General features: G+C 37.2%; 1 protein-coding gene across 10 annotated transcripts in view; it reads right to left on the reverse strand.

Annotated features, from left to right (window-relative positions):
• The window catches only part of PMCA (plasma membrane calcium-transporting ATPase 3), a 765,800-nt gene that overhangs the window by 184,522 nt on the left and 553,762 nt on the right, over nucleotides 1-27,516 (reverse strand). The gene's annotated exons all lie outside the window — the stretch shown is intronic.

Genomic DNA, 27,516 nt, shown 5'->3' on the forward strand with positions numbered 1-27,516 from the left:
CATATAAAAGTTTCCCAAATCAAAATGGAGTCACCACTGGCCTGTCGTCATCCTAGAGTGCAGTTGTTCTCCTGGAAGACGGTGAATTCCTATCCGCCACTCATGCGATATCGAAACATAGCATGAATTATGTAATTAATAGACTTTTTACTACCGTTAAACAAAACTCAAACCAAAAATGACCGTTTACTGCTTTAAGTTTTGTAAACTGAGCTTATTGTAAAGGTAGGCCTACTTGAAATGGAAATATTAGTTTTAGAGTAACATATACTTTCCAATAGCCTCCCAGGCAAAACATTATAACCACCCACTACTTTTTCAACGAAGTCGTTGGACTGGCGTAAGAGGTAGAGAGATGGGCCAATAATGGCTCCTGATCTTAAACGGTAGCAGAACCATTTGCAAGACAGTGCTAGAGATCTCACTCGATCAGTCAGTGTGATGTTTGTGCGTAAAATGGGAAACACTGGTGGTATATAAGTTTGAATGGAGCAAGCTTGTGATAGCCAGACGGCTGGGAATCAGAATCTCGGAAATTATGAGACTTGTCGGATGTTCGCGATCTGCCAAGGTTAGTGTTTTCCAAACGTGGGAAAAGAACGCTGAAATCAGCACTAAACTACAATACATGGGGCGACCACCCCTCATTAAAAATGCCGTACATCATAGACTGTTGAGGTGTGTACAACAGACTACGGCACAAACTGTGGCATAATTAACAGCAAACTTAAACAATGGAAACGTATGAATGTGCTTGACCACACGGTTCACCGTACATTGTTAGATATGGGCCTCCGGAGCCAACGTCCTACACAAGTACCAATCTTAACAGCACGTCATCATCGATAATGACAGGAATGGGCACGGGCCCAACGTCATTGCACCGCAGAATAATGGCACATCATTGCTTGATCCGATCAGCACATCTATATCGGGTAGGAATCCGTCGTCTTCAAGGAAAATATCTGCATTGTAGGATAATGATAGGCCAGTGGTGGCTTCATTATGATTTGGGAAACTTTCACATGGTCATCCATAGGCCAGATAATGCGCATGGAGGGCACTATGACGGTTCCTACATACTAGCAGGCCATTGCTGACTACGTATACTGATTCAGGTCTGTCATATTTCCAGATAGGAATGGCATCTTTCAGCAGAACAACGCTCCTTGTCACAAGGCCAACGATGTGTTGTAGTGATTTGAGGACCATGTGTTGAATTTCAAATTCTTCAATGGCCGTCAAACTCACCCGATCTTAACCCAATTGATTACCTTGGGATGTCATTGAACGTCAGATCCGAGCTCATAAGCTCTTGCGAAATTTATATGAGTTACATATGTTGTGTGTGCAAATGTTTCGCGCCGTGACTCCATCCATACTACCATGTCTCATTTCTTCCGTGCCGAAAAGCATTGTTACTGTCCTGTGAGTGGAAGATGGACATACCAAATATTAGGTAACTAATTATAATGCTGTGGCTGGTCAATGTAAATAATCTGAAGCTCACAATAAAGCATTACTCAAACGAAGAACGAGATGTAATTAAAAATCTGGAGCAAAATAAATATGAGTTTGCGTCTGTTTCTTGGCATCTGATACTTCTTCCTTGTCTGTCGGTTTGAATTTGAGCAATCCGTACAACACACATGACAAGATGTATAACTTTCAGGAACTTGATAAGATGGTTTAGACAACCAACATTTCCCTTGTCATATGTTAGATTGCATAACTTACACTTGATAGCTATTAATGAAATGCCAGTTGGAAAATCAATAAAGATAGCTAGCTCTAGGCTGAACATAGGACTCATAAGTACCGAGTGTTGTACTGAATGTTCCGTAATTGTAGAATCCACTACAGGAGAACAGAGTAAGAAAATCAAACAAGTTTTTAAAAAGCTAGAATTTCCGTTGTTTTTTTTTCAAAATACCGGCCATTTATGGGAGAAAAATACTTTTCTTGTGCCTATAGTTGTCACTTATAATTGTATCCTCATTCACTTCAATTCGTGGTCGAAAGTGAATTTGAATGACGACGTTAAAGAAAGTCATGTATAAATTTGCTAACGTATACTCTTATTAATTTCTACTTATACCATGTAAGTTAATTTCTACAAGTTCGAAACAAGTTCGAAAAAGTTAGGTGCGGGCATCTCAGGCAATATATGGTTATATTAGTTATTGTTGAATTTATGGATTTAATCAATTTCTTATTTATTACGGTTGTCAAATAATCATGAGTGAGTGTGTGTGTATGAATGTTGAGGTGAGGGGAAGAGCGTCATTGTCCCAGTTTGAATTTTTAAACACTCACACCTCTATGTCTTGTTGGGTCTGATTTTGTCCCACTCCAAACATCAGTAACTTAATTCGCATGCAGCCTGGAAGCGCTTATTCCAGCTGTGGTGGAAGAGATGGAATAAACATCTACAGCAGCTCTGTTATTACAGCAGTTAGAACAATCGCGAAAGTATTATTTCTGACATTTTACTCATCATCTAGTAAATGCTCTTGTATTGTAAATCTTCAGATTACAATGAAATATTAGCGGAAAAGAAACATTAAAACAGAACACATCATCAAATTTGAGGTTTGAGATGTGGTGTGCTATCAATGATACTAATAAAATCTTGGCGAAATTTGTTATAGTAGTAGATCTCGTACAGCTTAGTACCTCATGCTGTAAACGTCGCCAACACCTAGTGGCCCACTTGCCGGTAAATGTCAATCGTCAATATTGCTACGTGTCAAAGGATTGCCGCTAGTGTGCCAGTGGCGGCAGGGTTTCGTCGCGACAAAACAGATATCTAGAGCTGTTTATCTGTTTAGAGCAATCTAGAGCAATTTAGATGATAACTGTCGCCGATCATTAGAAAGTGAATAGCGAGAACTATGAAATAAAGTAAATGGACACACGCCATTTTGTTAAAAAATTACATGGCGAATGCATTTTATCTGATTCCAAACGGTTAACGGTCGAATATACACGGTTAAAGAAGCACTCTGATTGGCCAAAGTAAAGTTTAACGATTTATCCCTCTGCATGCGAAGTTTTCTTCATCGCCTCCGTGGAGATGTTGGAAGAGCACGCGTCTGGTAATCATAAAGTTGGTGGTTTGCGCCCACCCCGGGGTAATTTTTTAATGTTTTTTTAGACTAATCTTAAAGTAAACAAATCACGCATATAGTCGATTCAAATATTTGGGGGAGTAATTTGGTGGCTCAATGGCGTTTCGTCGCGTCTTTGCCGCTTTTGGTATAATTTTCAAAACGGAAGTGGGGCCACCACTGATCCTCGCTGCGGAGCCGCCAATTTTTGGCGAGATGTCGCTAGTTGCTCATCGGTGGTCCACCGACGCTTACGGCATGAGATAAGTACACAAAATACTATGTTATACAAACTTTTCATTCTCGAGTTATTGACCACCAACTTTCGGTTTGGACAAGCGAAATGAAGAACTTAGAAAGTATACACTAAATCATCATCGGTAAAACTTATCCGATCTTGACGAAACGTGGTATGATGGTATAGGTTGACGAGCTTTATACACATTCGAGCATAGTGTGAAGTATTATGGTGAATAGATCTTTAATTTGCGAGATATTAGCCATTGAATTTGATTTTGAACTCACTGAAATTGAAAAATTTCACTGATGATCATAGAAAATCATGAGCTTACTACACATACGAAATATCATATCGTGCAAATTATTAGTCCTTGAGTTGTTTGCACCGAAGTTGGGGTTTAGACTTACTCGAGTCCAAACTCTAAAGTTGATAGCCAAGAACCAAACGCTTGCACACCACAATATTTAACACACATATTAAACTTGTTAGGGTTTATCAACATTTCAAATTCGGTTAATTGCAGATCTTTTGTTTCCAAATTATTTCCCATTAAGTTTCGCGTTTAGACTTAACAAACCTGTTACGGGAAGTACGTGCAGTGTGCATTTATAATCAAGAATGGCGATTTCTTCCGCTAAGAAACCTGTTAGGTAAGTAACTGCAGTGTGTATTTTTAATGAAGATTTGCTTATATCAATGCATGGTAATTACTTCCGCTAAGAAGCCTGTTAGAAAAGTAACTGCAATGTGTATTTATAATCAAGTTTGTTTAAATATCAATGAATGGCGATTTCTTCTGCTAAGAAACCTGTTAGAAAAGTAACTGCAGTGTGTATTTATAATCAAGATTTGCTATATATCAATGAAGGGAAATTTTTTCTGCGAAGAAACCTGTTAGGTAAGTAAGTACAGTGTGTATTTATAATCAAGATTTGCTATATATCAATGAAGGGAAATTTTTTCTGCGAAGAAACCTGTTAGGTAAGTAAGTACAGTGTGTGTGTATTTATAATCAAGATTTTCTTAAAAAAAATCAATGAAAGACGATATTTTCCGCTACCGGGAAATTTACTAAGTAATAAAGAGTTTATATGCATAATTATAAAAATAATTCTAAAACCATAAACACATCACCAGCAAGCAGATTGCGGGATATTTAAATGTACCGGGCTTAAAGTGTTTGGAACATTGAGAAGATTGACGTAAACACTGCAGAAGTCCACTTTTGATGAAAAATGAGTTGAAGAATGTATCATGTATAATAAATGTGTATGTGCGCAAGTTTTGAAATATCAAACCAACATGTGGATTTGTAGTCTCATACAACGCTAAACCAAAACATCCTCTTTTTGTTGTATTTAATGAGAAAATATTTTGTAGAGCTATTTCAGTTTGGCTTACTTAAATTCCAGAAGTTCTAAATTACATGAATCATTTGCTATGAACTATTCCCTAGTCACTCTATCATAACATGCTTCTATTTAGTAACAGATTAACTGCTTCAACCTGTGACAAAGATTAATAAGAAACAATAAGCACTAACCTTATAGATTATATCATAGTAGAAAATTAAAGTGCACATCCTCACAGGTTTCCCGTGGGGTAACATGTTTACTATCAATGTTTCCACAGTCACAATAGCTTCATACAAAAAGGGATATAGAATAAGGCAACGCGCCTGTAGCTACTACTCCTAGTTTTGAGGTTAAACATTTCATGACGTAAAACTAAATTGTGCCAGAAGAAACAATGAGAACAAAGATAAGATAAAAGATAACAGGCTTTCGTCGTGATTTTTTAAGCTATATTAAATAATTAAGAATAAATATATCATAACTCCCTAGACAAGCAAACAGAATTTCGAATTATCTCGATCTGATTACTGAACTTAGCACGATACATGGAATCATTACAAATCCAATTTTTCTCTGTAAAATCAATATTATATCATCCATTTGCAATTACACCATACGTTGAATACCGGATATTAAAGCAATACGAATATTTATTCTGAAGTAGGTGTGATATCTATTGTAAGTCGAATACTCTTTTACGTCAAAACTCGCAATAATAAGGATAACTAGGAGAAGCAATCTATTAGTGAGAAATTGTTGTGAATTCGACTTTGCGATGAACGTGGAATGTTATATAACTATACTATAAAGAATACATCAACAAGTTATATAGTACTTTTTGTAATTAATGATGAGTTAATGATTTGTAATGTGGTTAGGACCTTGCAAATTTACAATTCACAAAACAAGTACCAAAACGTGAAGGAATAACTATGGTTTGTACTTTATTCGTGTATTCATGTATTATAAGCTTATAATGAAACGATGTATTTATTCTTTACTGTGTAATGTCTTAAATCTATATACAATTTTGTTTCATTTTTTTTTTTTTTTTTTTTTGAAAATGGATGTTCCTTTCTTTCTTCTTTCTGCTTTTTCTTCTAGTAATGTCTGTTTAACCAGTTTTACTGTGTAGCATTACTTGTAAAACTTACTTGCAGTTCCTATTGTAAAGGGAGCAATATCTTTGTAATACGTAATAATAATAAATGATAAATAAATCTCTTTTAGTTGGCGGCCATTTGAAGCGTTCGCAACGTGTTTTTTATTGCTCATGCATACGCTTGGAATACGCTGACCATGTATTTAAATGTGGATGGCTAATCACAAACGCGAAAGCAATAAAAACGCGGAGAAAAAGTCGGCTCAAGCTTATTTGGTGCGTTTCGGAACTATAGACGCCTGCTGTTTAAAAGATATCTAAAGAAGGGGGGGGGGGACGAAAGATATGTTGCCAAGCAAGGGGATTTTAGCAAGGAGCAGCTACTTGGAAGTTGCTGTGTGCAGAGTATTAGAACTCTGCTCTTATAGACCTGGACCTGGCAAAAAAGACCTGGAAACCCTGACTGGCTCACAGTATGATTTATAGCTCTGGCGAAAGTAAAATTACCGAATAACCATCTAGGTCGCGTTCGCAGCAGAGGGTAATGCATCGGAAACGCATTCTCGAATAGCCATACATTTAGTCGCGTTTGTGGACAAACTCCATGGAATTCTGTTTCCCATGACATGTGGCCAAAGGCTACCCAGCATTGAGTGATTAGTAAGCTCTTTAAAAACAAAATGTAAATGAAATGAACTCTTTGAGTTTTACGTCCCACGATTATGCCGGCTAGGCTAAAGGAGACGGTGATGATGAGATATGAGTGAAGTGGTGGAATGAAGAAAGTGGGAGGAAACGGGAGAACCCCAAGGAAACACACGCACACGGTGTTTGTCCACCATAAAGTTCGCTTGGCGGGGCTGGGATCGAACCAAGGACCCCATGAACACTCTACCACTGAGGCCCCGCGGCCCCGTAAGCTCTTTTGAGGTTCCTTGATTAAATACAAGGGAGGGTGGATACTGCCACCGATCTGGAAGGAAAACTTGGCGAGATGATGGACGTTTATGCGAAATAGGAAAGAAAGTTTTGGTACAACCTCCACAATGCGATGTAGGAAATGTAGGAGGGAGTTTCAAAGCTCATACTCAAAGATTCAACTAAGGCGTTAAGGAAACAAAGCAAAACCATAGCCTACAGCAAGTGTTAACAAATTACACTGGAAGAAACATAAATAAGAGGCTTTTGGCTAATAAGTACTGAGCACCAGAAAAGATTAAGTGTAAGTGGATTTTGAGTTGTTAATTATTAAAAATTATATATAAACCTATATTTTGAAAACGTTAGGATGTTTTGAAATTCAGGATATTTTAGTAATTGTAAATAGAATTACGATATAATTTGATTGACTGATATTTCCTATACGATTTTATAAAACAACATGGGTTAGAAAAAAATATTAATGTACGATCTCCAAATTACACCGGGGTTTGAAACGTATGAAGTTGGTGGGTTCACACCTCCTCTTTCACTGCTTCGTCCGCAAGAGAGCTGCTACAATTTTGGCGTGTAGTTGCTAAGTAACAGTATATTATTACAATTTTGCTTAAAATAATAATAATAATAATAATAATAATAATAATAATAATAATAATAATAATAATAATAATAATAATAATAATAATAATAATAATAATAATATAAAAACTAGCGTCAATTATCCGTTTCGTTGGGTTAAGAGGCTTCATCCCGGCGAAATTAAAATGCCGTTAATTTTACAATAATTATGTGATATCTTCAAATAGATAAAAGATAATCGAAATGTGGAACAAGTGCGCCCTAGACAATATCATTTTACATGAGATACCGTTATTACGACTCACGTATCTGCTTTCGATTTCGAGCCATTTAGAACATCGGCATTTATTTTCGCGTTTCTAAACGGCTGAAAACGAAAGTGACTTGTGGTAACGGTACCTCACACAAAATAACATTGTCTAGGGCGCTCTTGTTCCGCATTTCAATTATCTTTTATCTATTTGAAGATATCACATAATTGCTGTAAAATTAGCGGTATTTTAATTTCGCCGGTATGAGGCCTCTTAAAATAAGAAAAAATACTAACATGTTCCGTTAGTTAGTCATTTTTCACTATTACTGAAGCGCTAATAGACGATGTTTTTTGTCTTAAAAATAAAATATTACTATTGGGGCTGAATTTGAAATTAAGTGGCATTGGAGTTGCCCTATTCATCTCAGCGACCCCGAAAACTATGGATTCAACACTAATATCGGTCATTTTTGATAATTTATACACACACACATATTATATACAAGAGAAGTACGGTATGCTGGAAACTTTGTCTGGTATCACACAAGAAACGATCCCATTCAATGACTCCTTAAATAACATATTGCTTTGAATAACACGAATGGAAAGAAAACTTTGATTTTAGTTCTAACAACAAAATTGCATTGATTTCTGTAGATTTCTTGACACTCTTAGTGGTCGAACCTTATACCCGAGGAATGTTTATGGTATTTGGAAGTTGAAATTTCTAGCATATGTACTGAATATAAGTGGTATTCGTAAACCCTTCTCCCTGGCTGTCTGATATTTAGTTTTCCATTCATTCTTTTGAACCCCAACTGGCCGTTTTATGCGTGCTTTACGGGTTTAGTTATCCCTTCTAGCTACTATACAGTAGATTTAGGGTATAAAACTCAGAAAGAGAAGTGTTCGATTTAAAATAGTCTTCTCATGCTGCAAGAAAGATTACAAAATTGATCTTCTAATGCATATTATATATATCCTAACTATATATTATATTGGGTAAAGATGCCCCATTGAGTGAAGACGCCCCTGCTCGAGTTGCTCAAAGCCTGTGACTCATGGTCACAGCACTTGCCATGCGTGTGAAAGGGAACACAATCTTGAGTAAATATATCTGGAAGTTGCATCGGAGAAAGAAGCTGCTTTTGTTCAGGCCTGTTTACAAAGCTAAGTTACTCTTATTTCAGTGTCTATAATTTTAGTGAGTGAAAAGTAATAATGCTCTTGACGGTAGATAAGTAGAAGTTCACGAATGAAACATAACTGCTTAAGAAGTTCAGTCTTTTATAAACACTATTATGCTTTGTTGTGTTCCTGCGTCCATGAGTAGGTCACGTGATCGACTGGGGCGTCTTTGCTTCAAAATTGGGAAAGTTGTCCCAGTCAAATCGAAGCAAAGATGCCCCACTTTATAACACCAAAAGTTTAATGTTTCTGTTCGGGACAAACAGTGTATGACGTATTGCAAAGATTTGTACGTTCATTATGTTTTAAACAATGTTTGGTTTGAATATGAAACACATTTCTGCAATAACCTCACTCAGAAGCAAACGGTAAATTCCCGTTTGGAGCAAGGGTTTGGTCTCCTGGCTGGGTTGCTGCTTTCAAAGATGTAATATTCTATTTATAAATTTTTTTCTTTTCGCTCCTTACGTAATCAACATTGGACTGAATGGACTTTACTTATATGTATATGACACTAGTTGGCTAGCAAGCTGTATCAAAAGATTGCGCATGGGTTGAGTTTTAAGCCATTTGTTCGAGCTGAATATGTATGAGGGTTGTTGAAAATACTAAAAAAAATTATCCTTGTGAGAGGGGTCCTGCGACACACTTGATTTGTCACATCTTCCTTTATCTGGTTCAATTATTTTGAAAAGTAATTAATTCTCTGGGTGAATGAAATATCCCTTCATTGCAAAATAAAGAGCACTTCCACTAATCCATCAGATATCATCATAGGTGTACCAGTATTGTAGCCAGCAAGTTGTTATCAGGGGAGGTATTACTTTTTCAGAAAGCAGGTTTTTACATATTAAAATAATGCTGTTCTCCCCTCTGGTCTAGTAGCTAGTATGTGTTCCTTTAGTGCACGAAGTCTCGGATTCGATTCCCGGTGTGAATGTCTTGGAAAATTAGAACGATTACGGTGGTTTGGTTCTAAACTGTAGATTCACTGCATTAATTGTGGTGGCAAGAATCCAAGTTTGAAAACAATGAACAAATGATAATAATATGTAAGTTCCACAATTGCTTTTTCTCTTTTATTTCTGCATTGCTTACAAACGGATTTAGAAAATATACATGGAGAATATTTGTCAGATTGTTGGAAATTTTCTTTATAATTAGATAGATAGTAGGAATTAAAGTTAGTAATATTAGTGGTACAAAAGCATATTTGCCTGTTTCTATGATGTTTTTGAACACATTTTGGAAAATTGTGAAATCGGAGCATCTTTCCCCCACATACATGTTGAAGATGCCCCACTTAAAGGTTTTTGTAAATGGTTTATTTTAAGTTATTAAATTTACTTAAATAAAATTGTCTTTCGAGATATTACAAACAAGACATCAATCTTCTAATTGATCATAAAATCAACAACCTCATTTCAGTTGCAGGAGTGGAAAATGGGTAATAATGAAAAAGTGGAGCATCTTTACCCAAGTTACTCCTTATAAAACTACATGAACTGACATAAAATAACGAGTACCGGTACTTCTGGTTGGTGTGGAAAGTTGAAATTTGGCATGATTGTTGCATTTCGGGACCAATCCACAGAAAATTTGCCAAAATAGAATATTTTTAATTTTCAAGGGGTTTAAAGGGGGGATGAAGAAATTCCCGTGTTATTTAAATGGGCGTTTTCTTGGGATACAAAATCTTATTTTTAAGATAGTTGAAACAGGGAAAGAAACTTCAAATTCGGTAGAATTGTGGGTTTAACACATATATGCCCTTATCTTTATTGTTTTGTATTTTGATTTATTTTGGAAAATATATAGTTTTCGACCTATTCTTGATGAATTTAGTGTCATTTCTTCTTGCTGATTTCCCATTGGCTAATTATGATACTGAATCAAAAGCGACCCGGGGAGCAAATATATAAGCTTTAGCAATAACAAAACACGTACGTGACTCGTTTTCGACCGGGGGAAGGGGGGGGCTTAAATTGGTTAAGAGGTGCGAGACTGTAAGCCGAACAAACGTGGGAGTCTCGGGACAAGGCTCCCAGCTGGGCAAATTCAGGAAATATTAAGAGCAAATACACGAAATTTACTTTTGATGCAAAAGCTGATACATAAGAGATGTGACACCGTAGGCTGAACAAAGGCGAGGATCTGGGGTTTCTTTCTTTCAATCCATACCAGATACCGCGTGTGGATAAAAGTGCAGGGTTTTTGAAAAATTGGGTAGCAAGGATTTTTGGAACAAAACTGTTCGTTTTCAACAGGTATATCGGGAAGCGAACACATGTAGTTCAATGTGAAATCCTAACCATGTTGACTGGATTTACCTTGTAGAAGGCGGGAATTATATTCTTTGTGTTTCACACGTTTCATATCAATAACTAGAATATTTTTTCGATTCAGTTCGAATTTTATTAATTTTTGTCTCACTTCTGATTTACAACACGTTCACAAGCAACAAAAATATTCTAGCCATGATTTTCAGATAGCATGCTCATTGTGACGAATTGTCGGAAATGAATTAAGAAAAGCTGAAAGAGAGATTTTCTGGTTAGCAGGAAACATTATGTTAGTTTGAAATAAAGTTTCTCAATTTCTTTTGCTAAGAAATAAACCAATGGTATTATCAGATTAATTACAGTGACAAGAAGTCTGATGTAAGCAGAACGAATACCTCTTCTTTGTTATCAATATCCACTTTCACTATCACATCTTCTGACGCAAATACTTGAAGAAACTACACTTCCTTGAAATCAGTGTCTAAAGCGGTGGGCTGTTGACTTCCTGACTAGTATCTAAAGCGTTTTTATACGGTAAACAATAATAATAATAATAATAATGATAATATGTATTATTTCCAAATAATGGTCCTCTATTACCCTTGTGAGGCATGCCTAGTGACACGAGCCGTGTCCGGAAAGTAAGTGCCGTTTTTCTTAAAAAAGAACAAAAAAACACTAAAACAGGTTTGTTCAAGCCAAATTTATTTTTAAGAGCACACCTTAAACTATTTTTCGACATAGTTTACACCAATGTTGAAACACTTGTCAGACCGGTAACCAACTTGTCCAAACATTCCTCCACGAAACATCCTGCCAGTGTCCGGCAAATAGGACCGTTTCGTTTGAACGCCACCACAGCGCTAGTGTCGGCGCTTCGCGCATGCGAGCTAATTTCACTGCCTCTCTACTGACACCAGTATGGTTGAGTTGTGTTTATCTTGTGTGGAGTCTAAGAAACGCTGTAGTTATGATTGTCTTCACTGGTAGGATGTTTCTGGACAATTTGGTCACCTGCTATGAAAAGTGTTTGAACATTAGTGGAAACTATGTCGAAAAATAATTTAAGATGTGCTCTTCTATGTAAAACTAAACTTGGCTTGAACAAACCTGTTTTCATATATATTTTTTCAAAACGGTACTTACTTTCTGGACACACCTCATAGTCAATCGTATTTCGGTTGTCATTTATTAAAATGATAGTACTTAAATGAACTAAACTGGTGGTATCTGGTAGTATGAAATGATTTTATATCACATCATTTCTGTTGTTTGCGTACAGTTGTCAAACAACTATGTTTGCAATACATACATACATACATACATACATACATACCCCCCCCCCACACATATATATATATATATATATATATATATATATATATATATATATATATATATATATATATATCTTATTAAACGGAAATGGCTATAATGAGGAATAATAAAGTAATCAAACGCTGTATCAAATGTTCTTGGCCAGATTATCCTTAGCATTACAATTTGATTTAGGATTTAGGATTTTAGATTTCTGGGCGTTCGGCATCTAAGGCCATTTAGCCCGTCAGGTTTTGAGGGATGACGTCCCTCGGCGAGCACACAATCCGGGGAAAGGGAATGAAGAAAGGATTGGGGAAGGAAGGAAGCGGCCTGGGACCTATAAGTTAGGTACCACCCCGGCATTTACCTGGTGTGAATGACGAAAACCCAGGAAAACCTCATTCAGGGTGGCTGGCCTGGAAAAGCGTTGTACACTTTTTCGACCGAGTGGCCCCACCGGGAATCAAACCCGGGACCGCTCACACCGAAGGCGAAACCGTTAGCGACTACGCTACGCGGGGCCACGCATTACAATTTGATCTGCTCTATGTTTTTATACTATATACTGAGCTATATGCTCAGGATTTCGAAAGAATCTGGTTCTTTTGAAGAGGTAATTCTTAAAACTCCCTGTTATCCATACTTTAGTTACTATGTATTTGAAAATAAATCAACTTCTTAGAGCAATGAGTCAGTGAACTCTGCTCTCCATCCATTAGATGAAGACTTTTACAAAAGCATTTTAATTTATACGATCATCAGTTACTGAGCTTTGGCGAACGAAGGAAAAACTTTCAGTTTTCCATCTTCATACTTGAGGTTTGCATTTAGACAATCTCCGTTTCATCCTACGCATCCAAGGAAAATATTTCATATTTCTACGCTTAACAATTTTGGATGGCCGGCAGCAGGAATCGAACCAATGACCTAGCGAATGCTAAGCCAATGCTCTACCACTCGAGCTACTTTGCTCGGTAAGGTCTGGGAAGGACAGTGGCTAAATGTTACCATTCCCAAAGAGTTACGTCTCTTGCAATGACAAAATTCAACGAAGAAACGAGATACAGCGCATCAGCACAATAGCAGGTCGCATTTTGAGAAGGATTTATGAGTGTGAATATGCCTTATGCAATGTACTTCTCTCCTTTCCAAAAGTAAGGTAAAGTTCATTGTTCTAAAGGTATTACTTCCATTGTTTATACTGAGTCATTAGTTACTCATTGTTGCGAAGTGTTAAGGCTGATTGTAACACTATATCTTCCTTAACAACTCTATCACCAATTTCATTAATTACCTCAAATTGGTTCCTTGCCGTAATTAAGTTTTTCCGACTAAAGCCACAGATACACTTTCTTCTTGTATTGAGGTCCTGAACACATATGCAAAGATTGTCGGTTTATTCCCAAAACATCCTGTAAGTATGTATTTATATATGTGTTCAGATTATTGCAAACAACCATATCCACCAAAATAGACTGTCTTTCAGCTGTGTTTAAAATGCATTTCACACGCACAAGATAATTTGAAATGTCATATGAGAAATTACACCTGAGCACATTTCTTTCTTAAATATGGTACGTTCCAGATGTGTTTGCTTCAACGGCAGTAATTCTGAAACAAATGGTCATAAATTTTACATCTCCAGACGTTACCTACTATTCCTACGTGACGTCTGATTGACGTAGGGCCAGAATGTTCAAAGCACAATAAATCGATGTCAGGTATTTGCTTCCAGCTCTCAGCTGACATCTGAGTCCAGATTCCCATGGCCATAAATAGCCAGCGGAGGGGAACTGTTTATTTTTACTTTGAAAGAAACACACACACACACACACACCAAACAAATGGCTGGATGTCGTTCACGTTTTTTTTTTTTTTTTTTTTTTTTTTTTTTTTTTTTGTAAAAAATGCAAATATTTGCACACCTAAAATACGAAATGTGTTTATTGTCGGGTTTAACCAAAATAGTGAGAAGAGATGAACGTATTGTTTGAAGGAGAACGTAAGGTACGTGTAACTTCAGAACATCTACGAAATTGATTTCAAGATAAACAACTACTTAATAATTTTATTTCTGTAGCTGAAGGATCCGATTTCTTTGGTACGTACATGTTATGGCTTCGGTGATACCATCATTACTGGTAAAGTTCTTAACTTCAGAAACTACTTTAGTGGCGTTAATTGGAATCAAGTGATAATTGGACAGAATTAAGTGTCATATTTCCTACACAGAGAGAAAAACACATATGTGGCGTACGTAAAAACTAGGTTACATACGTGAATCCTGTAGTTTTTGGAGTTAACGTACGACTATATGTAACTTCTGCAGCAAACATATAACTGCAAACGTATGTTTTATAATACTTTCCATACAAGTGTTCCATCTATGAGTACTTTACGAAGGAAGAAAGAGCTTTATACAGTGGAAAGCATCTCACATATAGATGGGTGTATAAACATATAGCTGACGTATATAACTTAAGTATACATATGTATTTTACGGAAGATGGTTAGATGTCACACGTCCTGTAGCGGCATAATGTAACTTGTAAGGGAGAAAGAGGCAGTATGTGTGTAGCATATGGATAACGTATGCTCTGTACAGATTTCCGTAGTAAACGTAAAGACTCCTTACATTTGTATAATATACCGCTATCCCGATAACGGATTTTTCTAAGTGTAAAAGCGTTGGTATTCCGTCTGCACATTATAGTTCTTTCCTCGGGTCTCGATGCCAGAAATTATGGAAGCTACATTGAGTGTATATTTACACTTTAATTTTACACAAGTATTTCGATTACACTCCCTACGCGAATACCTTTCCATACGCAAATGCAGTGTGCTTATGTCCTCTCGCCTTGGGAAAAGAAAAGAATACGCAAAAATAAATCAAGGTCGAAAGATCAAAAGTCATGAGAATGTCCCGTGGAAATGCGCCCTTATGGATCAAAGTAGAGCAAACAATACTTGAAGAGGTCGCTGGTAAGTATTTTGACGAGAGACGTTTACTGCAGCAAAGAGATTAAATTGGACTAAGGAAGAAATTGGACTAAGGTCAAATTGGTCAAGTGCTATATATGGAGCATTGGTCTTTATGGTTCAGAGACATGGACATTACGGAAGTTATAGAAGAAATATTTAGAAAGCTTCGAAATGTGGTGTTGGAGAAAAATAGAGAAGGTAAAATGGACAGAGAGAGAGTAGCAAACGAAGATGTTTTAAAACGGAAAGCAGAGAAGAGGACTCTTTAGCCAGAATCCTTTGTAGGAAGACCAATTGGATTGGACACATCTTACAAAGAAATTGTTTTCTTCATACCGCCATAGAGGGAAAAGAGGAAGAAAAGTGAGGAGTAGGAAGAAGAACACAACTAATCGATGATTTAAAATAGAAGAAACTATTGGGAGTTAAAAGAGAAAGCTGAAGATCGAGAAACGTGGAAGAAAAATTCCCAGGTTGAAACCTAAATAAAAAAAAAAAATTAAAAAAAGAAAATCATGAGAACTTGAAACTTGATTGATATAGAACCTGGCGAAAGGTAGAATACTTAATTTATTGCAATTTTCCAGGTAGATCTGTTACTGTGTTTATGGAAACCCAATGTTCCGTAATATAAGTAAATTCTGTCTATAAAAAATCTGTCTATATCAATCAAGTTTCCTCTCTCATTCCTTTTATGCTAATTGTGTTTACTTAATGTATTACCCTCTAACAACATTAAAATTTCTCATTATAATAATAAATATTTACTCTTTTTACTTTCCTCGAATCTTTCGTAATTTTCTTCCACTTCTTACGTCAGGTGTGCAATGGTAGCATTTGTCTTACCATGAGAATTTCTAATTTTATGAGTCAGTGAGTTGATTTTGAGTTTAACGTCCCTTTCAGCAGCGATGCTATATGTGACGAGACCTACTGATTAACATGGAATCCGAACCACGTGAGCTCCAGCCGGGAGTCGAACCCGGGTCTCCCACGCCAAAGGCTCGTACGCTAACCGCTTAGCCAAGAAGGAGCTCTTCTAATTTTATGTTTTCTCTTATTCTTAAAGAACAAATATCATTTACAAGTTGTTTTCGTAGCCTTTTCTTACTGAAAATTACAGAATTACGCGGATAGAACAATCCATTGTTCTACTTTGTGCTTTTCTAATACCGTATCATCTAACTTCAATTATTACTACAAAACTTGAATTAGTTACTCTATTCTTTATCAAATTTTCTAATTTCACTTCCTGTCACACTAAACGCGCATTACATCTTCCTATTCTCAAACTTTTATCCTTATTTCTTCTAATATTTATCGTTTCATTGCTATGATCTTATGCAACAGTACATCCCAATACACCTTCCACTCAGTGATCCGAATTGGATGATATTTTACTTCCGGAATATTTTAGCGTACGAACGACATTGCCATTGTTACGTTTTCTCTTTGCAAAAAGGAGGCCGCGGCGGCTCAGTGGTAAAGCGTTCACCTCCGGTGCGTGGGGTCCCTCGTTGAATCCCAGCTCGCGTCAAATAGACTTTCTGGTGGGCAAACACCGTGTGCGTGGGTTTTCTCGGAGTTCTCCCGTTTCCTCCCACTTTATTCATTCCACCATTCCATTCGTGTCTCATAATCTCCCTCTCCTTTAGCCTAGAAGGCATAATCGTGGGACGTAAAATTTAAATAGTGCAAAAAGTCTAGGGAAAATAGTATGGTAGTTACCCGTTGAATTCCATGCCGCAGTATCCTAGCCGTTAAAGTCACTTTGAGTATGCCTGGAATTACTGTCAAGTCGAATCATTATAATTCCTGCCAACTTCATTACTGCAAGAATTGCTTTCCTCTTCCAGAACACTCTTCATGGCTAACGTCAAATTTAGCTAACTCAGCATCAGTGAATTCTATACTAATACATTGTCGCGAACTTAGCCATAAATTGCGTTGTAGCTATTGTTTCTACCTGATACATAAAAATGTCTTCGAATGTTGGTCTTTATCGGGGAGGAAATTTATATTTTATCGCGTGTTTAATTGAACCACTAAGCATAAAATTTAGTTGTAAGTAAAAGATTTTGTGTTCAAGGTGGTACAATAGATGTGAAATTAAGCAGCAACTTGGTCGGAACGGGACCGTTTTACGTTAAAATCTGGCCATGGCACTGATACAATGCCGCGTAAGGTATCTCGTATACGGGGAAAGATATCGCTGTCGGATCAAAATATTACCCAGAAAGTCAAGCCAGATAAATGCAATTTCGTACTGACTGTTGCGCAGTTGTCGCTGCGTAGAGAGATCCCTTCAGACATGAAGAATTCACATATGCATTGCTCATGTGTGGGACCCCCGTTACTCAGCGATTGCTCCGCTACCATCGGTACATCATTGCATTTATGAGAGTAAACTTTCTGTGTAATCTTCTGACTAGGGTTCCCAACTTTTGAAAATGGGAAAACCTGACATCCTCCTGCTACTTATGCTCTTAAGATTGTGACATATCACTCATCAAAAATGTGAACAAACTAAAAGCAGTTATTTCACATAAAATTGAGAGATTCAGAGTTCGAATTTAATAATTTTAGTTATTTTTTAAAGCTTTTATTAAACTTACTTATTCCATTCTTGGTTGAGTTGGCACATGTAATTTTTGTAGTTTATCATAAATAATACATTGCATTTAGAACATAAAAGCAAGTATAATTGACAATATAATTATGGCATACACAAAATATACTTAAATAATAAGTCTTACCAGTTTTGTTGGGACGTGTAATGTCTCATAATGCCTATATACTTTTAGTGGATCTGGATACATTATTTGATTGGAAGATGCAGCTGAGGATGAAGCAGTGCTAGTTGCTCTCTTGAAAATGTACTTTCGTTCACCTTTAGCAGTTTTGATAAATTCAGTAAATTCTCCTGCCTCCAACCCTTCAGCAAATTTCTATCACTACAGATCGATATCAAAGCGAATTATAGGCCTAATAAGCTCTGCTTTAATGATATTCAATCGTGCCATCAACAAATGATTCCTTTCGTCACTCCAAAATAATCTGAATAAGGCTAGTAAGAGGAAAAATTACTGGACATTTAAATCCAGTTTTAAGTTCGCACCGGACACCGGACAAGGAGGTGAAAAATCGAACTGTCCGGTAAAATATCGGATGGTGGGCAACCCTACTTCTGGCCCCGGTAAGGATATTTTTCCTCGTTAACTAGATATTTGGCATTATGTCAGCGCCTTCGCCTGTTTTTGAACACTCTTCACGGTAAAGCAGTGTCCCTTTCGACCCATGTTTATTAAATACTTTTTTGTGCTTAATTTCATGTCTATTATTACCTCGTTCAGTTCGTTGGTGTATTATCGTAACGCTCTGTAAATAAAAGAGTTGAACCTCAATTTTTATTTCCCGTAGGAAAAAAACTGCTCTGAAATATAGGCAATGATACAAAAATGTATGTGCCTTGTGTTGTAAACTTACTTTAAAGCACTGTTGCTAATCAGTACTATCACGCGTGATATTCATGGCAGCCCATGAACATTTCATTGGAGTAAATGTTCACGTGATCAGTTCTGCTTAGAAAAGACGATTCAGAATAAATTTATGTTGGGAAACTTTGTTCTTAAGTTCCTTTTATTTGTTATAGTTTCTCTTTGTCGTTAGGAAACACAGCTCCCTCACTGGAAACTATACACTTTAAAGGATGGCTGTAGTTCAACTCTTGTTGGCTTCGACGCGGGGCGTAACACATACCGAGAAGTCACGGATCGTGGTAGCAACACTTAATGCATTCAGGAACAGGTCTAAAGGTGTTGTTCACTCATGACCATGTCCAAGGACATTGTAATGTTCCAACTGATCTCGGAAAGGCACCAACTCAGCCAGAGATGTATAGAGAGTTTACATGCGGGTGACTTCCGTTGCAAAGATTCTGTCAACATCATTAACAACACAATTGTAGTTTAAAAAAAGAAAGAGAAAAAGAAAAGAAACAGTTTCTAAACTAAGTAAACAAACCGTGAGTTCAGTTTGCGAATTCTGTACACCTTCCTCACATATAAGCAAAGAGTTAATGTTTCTCTTATTATTCTTCCTTCACTTTAACTTTCATTCCGTTTCTACCTGAACTGTTTATCTTCATTTCTTCTCTATTCTCGACTACGATTTCATTTTGAGTCTGCAGTTATTATGAAATAGCCCTGTAGCACATAATCTGGTACAGTAGAGCCTGGATTATCCGAGCCATGACTAAGAGAGTTCCGGATTAACTGAAGAAAAGAAAAAAGACAATTGAGAATGCTCCAGGAGCATTGACAGAACGAACTTTTTTTTAAAAAAAAAAGTAATTATTTTTTCTTATTAACTTCGATAGGATTTATACCAATTCTTCTATGTACTTTAATATTATTCTCATTAAAGAATTCTTGTGATATAATATATTATTATATCCATTTATAATTTCCTTCAGTACTAAATTTTTTCCACATGTTTTGTTTAATTTTATATGTTTTATATGTTTTACTTTTCAGCTTACACTACAACGATTGAACGTGCTGTACAGCAATTAATTTAGGCCTATTTAGTTATTATCCTGCATCTCACGCATTTACTATTGTACGCACAGCACTGCCATTCATTTTGGAGAAAGTCTGTATTATCTTACCTCGATTATCCGAGCTTAGTCAGGTCCACATTAGCTCAGATAATTGTGGTTCTACTGTACTTAAATTATATTGCTTCTCAATTTAATGGAAGCACTTGAAGTTGGAAATGAGTCTGATGTCTGGGTTGGCATGGTCAGCCGGCAACCGCATTACCGGGCCCCGTTGATGGTGGTGTGTTAGGCCAAAACGTATAAGTGAACGGTAGTGTGCAGTGAACTGAGCAGACCGGGCAATGTATTCGATGGACAGTCTCGTACGTTGAACGATCACAACCTGTAGCAGTGAACTCCTTCAGTAGCAGCAATAATACTCACTTATACATGGAATTACTACTTCATAGAAACTTTTAGGGTTACATTATTATAATTTATGTTATTATTAATAACAAGTAGCAGTGTCGCATGTACAACAAATGGATGAGTTTTTGTATTGCGTAATATTTTCTCTATTAGTATTGAAACTGGAAGTGACAGTAGATTTATACCACTTCCGGCTTCAGTAGAGAGGTTAAAGGGAGTGGAATATATTGTTGGGACGCTTAATTTGATTGCAGAAAACCGCTTCTCTCTATCCGTTACTGTTCGTACTCTAACAGTCACCGTTAAAACCGGAAGTGGGTGATTTTCTACCACTTTCGGTTTTAATAGATACATTAGAGTCGGGATATTCTTGAGGCGCTTAGCTGACTATACAAAACCGCTTCTCGCTACCTATTACAGTTTATTTTATGAGGATTGAAGCCGCGGTGGCTCAGTGGTAGAGCGTTTACCTCTGGTGATTGGGGCCGTGGTTCGATCCCAGCTCGTGTCAAGTGGACTTTCTGGTCATAAAGAATCTATAAAGGAAAGCTGTGTACTGGAAGGAAAAGTGGAAGATCTAAACTCAGGTAAATAGAAGGAGTTGAAAATGAAGAAAATGAAAGGAGAGAGAGAGAAGAAAGAGGAAAGGAAGCAGATCGTTAAGAGGAGTAAGTAGGATGTTGAGGTTTACTGTATATCGAAAGGTCCCATACATGAAGTTTTGTTCCTATACACACATCCAGCAGTAAAAATAAACTTCTATAATCAATAATAAAAAAAAGTGTTTCCAAGTTCAATGTATCCTCAGCACAGAGTAGTGGTTTCGGATAATAAGGGTTCAATTTAGATTTAAGTTTGTACAGGAACCCCTTTGCTCATAGCGCTCCCTCGTAGCTAAGCGGTTAGCGTACGCGCCTTTGGCGTGGGAGACCCGGGTTCGATTCCCGGTGGGAGCTCATGTGGTTCGGATTCCACGTTAATCAGTAGGTCCACGTCTCATATAGCCTCGCTGCTGAACGGGACGCTGCTAAACTAAAATCAACTCAACTCAACTCAACCCTTTGCTCATAGCAGCCTCCGGGGTATATTTATTTCAAGGAGTCTTCTCTGTCCACAGCGACCTCGAGAGAGAATTCTACAGATCCTCCGTCGCCCACAGCAGCCTCGCAAGATAGTTTATTGTTAGGAAATCTCTTTCGCTCACAGCGGCCTCCAGAGATAATGTTTGGTATGGATTCTTCTTAACCCAGCGCGGCCGTCGGATAAAGTGTCGTTAGGTTAATGAACAGTCATTAGCTGATGCCTCTGCTCTGTTGTGGTCCTCTTTTATGGGTGTACTCTACAAGGCACGGTAGTGAGGAGAGAGTCGCCCGTCTTTGGCTCCCATCCGAACCAACTTCATGTCTTCCTGGTGTCCTTCTATGTGTTTGTAGAAGTAGTATACACTGGCAAATGTCAATCCTTACAATATATAAACCTCCTATATTTCGGCCACAATCTTGAACTTTTCATAGTGGATTATATATTCATATTACGTGCCTCAGAGCTTACATTTAACCAAATTTCGGAACTAAATGTTCAAAGATTAAGAAACAACAGGTGAACCTTTTTACAATTTTGTTCAGTTCACCAAAGTCAGAACGTGGCCTATACTCATCATATACCCACCATATGTAGCCTGTAGCCATTCAAAAAGACGTACTTTTAACTGGTGATAAAATTAGCCAAATCGGTTGAATAGTTTTGGGGCTCGCCTCGAAAATTCTTTCATTATATCATAGTATTCTATCGAAAAAGTAAAAATTTAACACTTTCCAGTTTTATGTACCATAGTTATGCCGTACAGGCTAAAGAAAACGGAGACGATAAGAATGGATGAAATAGTGGAATGAAGAAAGAGGGAGGAAAGGAAGAATCCCGAGGATCCCACGCACACGATGTTTGTCTACCACAAAATGTACTCGGCGCAAGCTGAGATTGAATCAGGGACCACACACACCGGAAGTGAATGCTGATGAGCAGCTTCGTTGCCAATTGTAAAGGTGCTCTTAATAAGATATATTAACAAACTAACTCTATGGTCTATGGAACCTAAAGGTTCAATGCCGCATTCACAAAAGCTCTCCACTGACTTCTATCCTTAGCCATTTGGATCCAGTTTCTACTTTGTATTCATATTTCTGCGAGATCAACCTTAATATTGTCCTCCCATCTGTGACAAGGTCTTCCTAATGGTCGTTTTCCGGTTAGTCTTCCAGTTAAGACTTTGAAAGCGTTCCTACTTTCTTCCTTCCTGGCTACATGACCTCCCCACCTGAGTCTCCTAGACTTGATGACTAACAATGTTGGGTAAACCGTATAAATGTAAACTATGCAGCTCCTCGTTATGAAGTTTCCGCCATTTCCCATTCCCGTTTCTCTTGGGTCCGAATATTCGTCTCAGGATCTTGTTCTCAAGTACTTTCAATCTATGTTCTCCCTTCCGAGTAAGCGAGCATGTTTCGCAACCATACAGAACAACAGGCATGCCCAAAATTCTACATAGGATTGCTCAAAGTAGATATCCGTACTCAAAGTAGTTACTCGTGAAACCCATGAACAACAAACACCATTCTCTGGAAAGGTCAACTTATAGCTCTCATAGTCTCTGGGAGTCAGAGTTATTGCCCTGAATTTCCTACACAAGACTTGGCTGGTCATTCTATACAATAAATATTTCTAATGACAAGGGAGTTGTCAACGAGGGCAACTTTATGTTGATACGCAATGCCATCGATAAAGACGAATCTGGAACTAACAATACCTCGAAGCTGCATGCTACATCTCATATCTGTATTTATGCGAGTAAGGGAAACAGCCTTATTGATGCGGAAGTCGGTGTAAGTAGGGATCTGGATGCCACTGCCTTACAGAAACCACCACTACGACCGTTTTTTTTTCTGACATTCGAAAGATGACAAATTGCGTCGGCTTTTATCAGATGATAGTGTGGACGATACTACTCCAGATGGTGTCACGATTGCAATGCGGTCAATGGCATTCATACTGCACGTCTTCTTGCAAAGAGTATCTTTACTGATGTCTCCAAGACACAGAAGGGCTTAACACAGCTTCTGTGGCCGCAGCCAGCTTTGAAGACAATTGAAGTGGGACGGTGTCATGCGTTAGGGTCTGATAGCATTAGTAGCCGTTTACCACTTTGACCACGTCTTTGCGGCACATTTGTTGATTCTATACGAGTGAATTCTTTTAGAGTTATTCATGAATCATAATATGCCATTCGAGAAATCGCTCTGCACTTTAAAGAACGATCTAAATGCTGCGTTTGACCCATGTTGAGGTCAAACGAATACCAAGCCTTCCCATTTGAACTGGTGTGCTGTTTGTTATACAGATAAAGAAACATTTTAGCCACCTTATGTTACCATTATCGCTCCTCTCACATTATATTAAAGTTCTCGTGTCTTTTTTTTTCATTCGTACAATGTTACACTTTTCGAGGCGTTTTGGAAAACACGCATTAAACGTTTGTTTCCTTATTTTACGCACGTATTTATATTATTATCTCCAATCTTCAAAATATTTGGACCTAGAAACCAGAAAATTTGTAGTCATGTTCTCCTTGAATTCTAGGTTGATTAAACTGGTTTCACAAAATCAAACCCTAAGAACAGAAGGGCAGAACGTTATTGTCCGAAACCACTGTTTGCAAATTTGGATTCTATGCTTAAAACTTTGAAAGCTCCCTGCAGCCAGTCTAGACCACACAACACGTCAAAAGTTTCAATAGTTACGTAATTAGAATTCCATTGATGCAATAAAACACAGCAAGCAACCTTCCTTTTCCCATTCAGAGCACATGATACTTGGATAAACTCCTACACAACCATTGTCCGAAAACTACACATGCTCAAAAGGTCTTTCAAACCCAAAATAGACGGCGATAAATCATTCAGATTTTTTCTTTATACATTCTTAAAAAAATGAGGTTGGTGCAGGGGATGGGGCAAGAAACAAACAGCAGACTGCTCGTCGTCAGAGACTCTAAACCCCTCAGCTGCACAGAACCAAAAAAATCTTGCTAAATATAAAGATATGTTGCATTAAAAACTTTCTATAATTACCTTTCCTTTGCCTGCCTGTTTCTCTCTTTAAAACCATCTTGCTTCCGGCTTTTTTTCCTTTTTCAATTAGTATCTAAGTATAAATTATATTCTAACCATTTTTTTTTCTAAATTTGAAGATTGGGTAGTAAATACATTGTATAGATACAATTTTATCTGACAAGGCATATATTTCTACTCCCTTATACTACTCTATAGTTGGATGTAGAAACGTGAAATTTTGCAAAAAATATTCATTGCATCTTAGATTTCAGATAAGAAGGAATTTTAAGAAACTCCATTGGGAAGAAATGTGTACAGATTCTACCATTACTATATAATTTTGGCGACATTAGGAACCAAATTTGTTGCATGCATATTTTTAAAAAAAAGTACAAGATATGAATATACATTTACTTGCATGGATTTTAGAAATTTTATACCACACTAGCTGGACCTGCGCTCTCTAGACAGCGCATCATTTGCATATGAACATGAATCTCCTTGTCATTCTTCACAACATCTATACATGTCCCTTTACAGACACAAGTAAAAGACGTCTTGATAAAAATCGGCAAGGGGTACCATAAAGGGAATATTTTTTCGATTATTTTTTCAATATCTCGCGCCGTTTGCAAGGTTTGAACCTACTTCCGGTTGGAGTTTCTAATTTATATATGACCAGTGTTTTCTTTCTTCTTGCATCCAGTATGTAGTAAGAGAATACATTACACACACCCAGTTAATTATTATAATGTTAGTGATATATGGTATTCATTGAGCAAAACACTCCAAACAATAAAGATTCATCTTAGACTGGAGAAATGGTTATCCTTCGTTTCTCATTATCATTTGTCTCTGAAACAAACGCCTGAGAGATATACAACCCATGTACACAACTATGTGGTGTTGAAATGTATAACTCGTAGGATATGATACTTTGCTTTTTTTTATAAAACAAATCAACACTTCTAGTGTACCCCTACAAATGCAATAAAGAAATAACGGCCATGTTTTTTTTTTAAATATTCAATTAAAACTGGACGATCTACACAAAATTTGGAATCGACCAGTGAAAACGGCACGTGTCTAGCACTTGTGGTTTACGAGATCTCATTTTCGAAAGGATTGAGAGACAAACATATACGGTAAACCTAGCATTTTAGTATTATACCATATGGGTGGTGAAAGAAAACAAATTTCCATGGTTGTTTTAAATAGTTGAACATAAATAAGTGGAACTTGGTACACGGAGTTTCTACTTCACTAAAAAGAAATATGTTATACTCTTACATGCAGTTAATATAGATGTGAAGTAGCAGGCACAAAAACTCACTAAGTGCCAGCTAATATACGGGTACAAAAGCCTATGTCATTGGAATCCATAGACTCCAATTCACTTCCAAGAATTTAATATGAATGACGCAAAGAGCCGGAGTAGAATAGGGTTCTAAATTTTTCTACATAGCAGCGCTAAATTTTGTATCTGGGGACTTCTTGTTTCACACAGTTTCTACAATTCATAGAAACGAGTACAATATGAGTGACAAACAGGGAGGAGTCTCGCAAATATTGACTATTGTCGGGACTCGGGAGACTCAACTGATATTGATGAATGGTTATCATTCAGTGATTGAGTGAAACATTTTTTTTTAAGAAGTATCGACAAAGCAATTTCTCTAGATCTTGTCTTTGCAAAGTTAATTGTGTGCAAGTTCTGGAGATTTCATTTCTGAGGAGAAAAATTTCTATGAAACGAAGTAAATCTAGAAAGAGCTTTAGTTACTTCTCCAACGAAAGTGAAAAAAAGGGACTTTGATGAAAATATAATAACATGGCTGACAGCTGAGCAACCTAGTATTCATAGAGTGCGAGGACAAGAATTGGATTGTGTCTACTTGAAAGCCTTTGTTAGTTGAAAAGTTGTATTAGGATAGGAGAAAAACGTGACTGGGCGACAGCCACAAATATGGTATGCCTCAAAGGTATTTTGCAACTTCACTATCCTATGGCAAGACTTGTGATTGATGTCAGATGCTCCCACATGCAGGTTTACATGCATGGACACGGGTTACATGCATGATATTTGGAAGGACAACTTTTCATTAAAAATGATGTAGTCGGAGTGGGGGATGGTAAATTTGGAGAATAGATGTGTATATTTGGGTATACAATGATAAACTTAGAAAGGTTGCACTCAATTCTAGAGGGGATGGGCACCCCGTGATTGATACAGAGATACAAAGTAAGTTTCACCAACTTAATAACATTTTCCTCTTCGGTAATAAATAACTTTCTTGTCTTTCCAGGTGATAGGGGCCAAGTAATTTTTAAAAAATGGCGTCTGCACAGGAAAAGGCATAGTGCGTGATGTGGTTTATTGAAACCAAGTCGGACATCCAAATCTAAAGCAATACAGCAAGCCATCATCTTGTCGGCCATCTATAAGCAAATGGAGACACCGTGTAGGCAGGCCAACAACAAGTGAAGAAGAAACGGAAAGAATTCGACAGCATTCAGTCTAGAGCATCACAGGAACTACAAATCCCTTGCACAAAAATATACAAGGAACTTCATTCATTAAAGATCAAACCAGAGGACAGACCAAAACGCTTACAATTTGCGGTGAACATTCCTGTAAATGCAGACTGAGATGACAATTTTCTAGAGTAACATTTGCATATGAATCTAGTTTTCATGTCTGTTAACGAACATAATGTATGAGTCTGTGGCTCAACCAATCGACATGTTGTAAGGGAGGTGAAACGTAACACCAGCAAACAATTATTTTGGTGTCCCATTGCATTGCAGCGTTGGATTGGGAGAGATGGTGAAATTGACTCTCTCCCTAGATTTTCTGATACGTATTATCTGACAGGGTTGCTGAAGTCGCAAAAGGCCAGGCGTTCACCCATCACCTGGTACATTTGTTCGTTTTTCAAAAATATTTTTCCAAAAAAGCGTTCTTAATACAGAAGAAAGTGAACACATGGCATTGGTATCTATAATTATCATAATAAATGTCATTCTTAAATCTTAAATTACTACCGTAACAAAGATTTAAGTTTTATGTATATGTGTAGGTAATGTCAA

Source organism: Thermobia domestica, chromosome 6 (genome assembly GCF_964235325.1).
Source record: "Thermobia domestica chromosome 6, izTheDome1.hap1.1, whole genome shotgun sequence".
Taxonomy (NCBI): Eukaryota; Metazoa; Arthropoda; class Insecta; order Zygentoma; family Lepismatidae; genus Thermobia; species Thermobia domestica.